This window comes from Gavialis gangeticus, unplaced genomic scaffold (genome assembly GCF_001723915.1).
Source record: "Gavialis gangeticus isolate Ggan-Ray unplaced genomic scaffold, GavGan_comp1, whole genome shotgun sequence".
NCBI classification, from domain to species: domain Eukaryota; kingdom Metazoa; phylum Chordata; order Crocodylia; family Gavialidae; genus Gavialis; species Gavialis gangeticus.
Genome location: NW_017729013.1, coordinates 66,666 through 70,362, shown reverse-complemented (window position 1 = coordinate 70,362; position 3,697 = coordinate 66,666).

The window sequence follows — 3,697 nt, the reverse complement described above, 5'->3', positions numbered from 1 at the left end:
AAGTCCCCCTAAAACATAGGGTGTTTCTCCCCCCCCCCCCCCCCCGGGGTCTGCAGACTATGGGTGGAAAACCACTGGTCTGGGGTGCCCATCACCACCTTAGCCTGTGCAGATACTTACAGATTTGTCTTCAGAACACTATGGTTAGCAGAACAATATACATTGTTCCCATGCTACAGAAAGGAGCCAAGGCATATGTGATTAAACTTGGAAAATTGCATGTCTTTTGAGTACCTTCGTAATTAACTCCCCATTTTGAGGTGTGTAAGAAGATTTTTTTTTTCTGCAAAAAAGAATTTTTTCTGTCTAGCACCTCATAAGTTCAAAACACTCTTCAGGTTTCAGCTGATCTTTAAGAGGCCTTGAAATATATGTGGACATGTTTCCATTTTGAACTGGGAAACAGATGGAGGAGCAAAAAGATTTGTCCACACCTCAGAAGGAATTGATTGCAGAGGCAGGATTAGAAATAGGGACCATCTGACTCCTAAGCTTGTACTGTTTGCTTTATGCTTGTTACCAGACTAGTTAGGGACCTAGAGGTTCAGCTGTTTTTTCACTATTCATGATGAACTATTGGCCCTTGTGAAAATCAGCCATGTGTCTCAGGTTGAACACTAAGACTATAAGGAATGTGCAGATATTTGTTACCTGTAGAAATTTAGAGAGAGTGAATTGCACAGCATCACAGTGGAAGTCTGTGACAAGCAGAAACAAAATTGTTGTGGACATGCCTCCCAGGCATTAAATCAGAGCTATCCAACATCAGTGTGTGTGGAGGCTACACGTGGTGCCAGCATGTGGCCCCCGGGTCGCACACTGCTAGGGAATTCCCTCCCTATACCCACAGCCACATTGAATATGCTGTGGCAGTGGTGCATGGCCACGAGGGTCTACTGGCTGCATATCAACCTCACGTGTACTGTGTGACTTGCTTAAAAAAATTAGCAAAACTTGGTTCTGCTACGTGCTTCTCAACCCATCATGGTTTTGGAGCATATTTCACAATCAAAAGACTTTGTGCATTAGCTACTTACAGAAAGCTATTAAGGCACCCAGTGCTGAAAGAGAGTGCAGCACAGAACAGTGAGTTATATGCAAGGTAAGCCCCTTTTACAAACAGCATAACCATGGTAGATTCTTTGGAGAGACTGAGCAGAGGGTCTGGGATTCAGATGTAGATTCCATTCCCATCTGTAGGGCTGTCCTCAGTAACAAAAGTTAAGAGAACAGAAATTCTAATATATGTAATAGAGATCTAGAGCAAAGGGATCAAATTCATTTGAAAGCTGAGTGTTTTGATGGCATCTTTTAATTTGGGAGTATATATGCTTTCAGTGTCCACTTTTCTGTTGGAGGTTTGCACAGATGTTCTGAGGAGAGTTTGTTCTTTATGCACTAATTATATGCATTTTGGTCATATCAGTTTCTTAGCAAGTAAATTCCCCTCTTCCTCAGGTTGTGAATATTTCAGTCCTTTCTTTCTCTTTCTGTCCTGTTCTCTCTTCTGTTTTGCTCCTTCTTCTCGCTTTGAGTTTTTCTTCTTTTTTTTGTTTCCTCTGAATTTAATTCCCTGCAAAAGAATTCCAGTTTCCATTCCAGTGTGCTAAAATGAGCTGTGACATAATGTTGACATTGAAGTGGTTGTCAGTGGGCTGGGAGAGAGACATTCCGGTAAGATTAATTTGGGGGCAGGGGATTGTTCCTCTTGAATCACTATGTCAGGCTGTCCACAGACTCAGACAGACATTGTTCTCTGTTGCTCTTGGTTCATATTTGACAGGTTGCCTCTTCAGCTGTGACGGCCAGATTTTTTTAATTATTATTTTTATTTTAGTTTAAAAGAAAAAGCTTAGATTACATATGGTCTGTGTGACCCACCAAATGCACCTGAATACCGCTTATAGACCATATTCAGCCCATGGGCTACATGCTGTTTTAGCCCATCACAGTGCATTGTCTTCCAATAAGGCAAAGGGTGAAGAGGCTTTTTTCTGTAACCTGTCCAGGGGTTCTCTTGTGCACAGATGGGTGAAGTCAGAAATTGGAATTGTGCATGTCCAGTGGTAATGGGATACTAGGAATACTAAAGGGTCTTTTGGCAGCAGGCCATGAACAGGCTGTGCTGTATGAAATACAGCTGAGTATTGGCAGTTCTAAACAGGTTGTTGTAACTGTTTGAGTGTGTCTGCAGCAGTCAGTGCCGTCACCACATCCTGCTGTCAGAGGTGAGTCTGGATCTGGCCCCTCAAGAAACCCCATGGTCCTGACTGAGTCTTGGGAGGGGTGGGGGGCAAGGCAGCTTGATGCACCCTTTGTTTAAAGAACCCTTCCCCCACCTTTTGTATTTCCTTGCTACTTCATTTTGCTTTTCACCAACAAGAAATACATACCTTTTGGGGACATATAGTAAGTAACTACAGGCTGAAATAACCAATGCATATAAAAAAATATGAAGGACAGAAGAAAGTGTACATCTTATATGTTCTTTGCCTGTCATTTTTAAGCCTGTAGATAGATTAATCTTAAAATATTTTTTACATTGGTGCTGTATTTCAAAAGTTGCTTATGAAGTATTCTGTATGCCTCACCTGCTATTCCCTTAGGGTGAAACATAAATTGCACTGAATCAATAACAAATGGTGTCCCTTCACATAAGAAGAGGTATACAAGTTTCAGGCAGGGGGTTGGGGCAGGGTTAACCTAATACAGAGCAAAAGAGCTAATGCCAGTGGTTCTCAATCTTGATGGACTTGGCACCAGTTGAGTGCCACCCTATTTCAAAAATTGTGTTATGGTCCTTACTTTCCTGTAGCGGGGCTGCGTTAGTGGCCAGGCAGGAAAAAGCCTGAGCCTACACTTACCTGCTTATCTCCTTACACCTCTGGGCACCCTTCAAAATAATTTGCAACACCTGGTTGAGAGTTACCACCCTATACTTCCAAGTTCTGTTATGAGGTATTTGTGGCTTTTGTTGCTGTGTGAATATCTTTTAACTTTTTCATATCAGAATAGTCATGATCAAACTTTGGACTCCAAATGAATCAGCTGAAAATGTATTTTTGCTGCCAGAATAGTAATTTTGATCTTGTGAAATTGCTGAAGTCATTGGCCATCTAGACACTTTGTTTTTTGCTTTTTTAGGAGTGGGAGCCAGGTTTTGTCCACCTTTCGGCATCAAAATATTTCCTTCCTTGTGTGGAGTAGTTTAATTTCAGTCAGCAGGGGTGGCCAATGGCAACACAGGTGCCACAGTGGCACAGGTAGCCCGTGTGTGTGTGTCATGCGTCAGATTGGGGAGGGGGCAGGCAGCATAGTATCAGATAAGGAGGAAGTAGAAAGCAAAACAGTAAATCAGTCTGGGAGCACAGGGAAGGAAGTGGAAAGCAGAGAAGCAGATCAGGCAGAGTGTAAAGGGATGAGAAAAGAAAGCAGAGGGGCAGATGGGTTAGGGGGAGGCGATCAGAGTAGCGCTTGTGGAGGGTGTAGGGATACTTTCTGGCGCACCTGCCGAAAAGGTTGACCCTGACTGTCTTAAAAATATATTAGTGAGCCACATGAATCTGGAGAACTATTTAATGGTGTTGATTTAAAAAAATAATATACCAGGTTTTATTCTGGTCTAGTTTTTAAAACAGTTTTTAGTTGTATTTCTTTCAAATGAGTTCATAGTGCCACATTAAGATGAATGATGCTT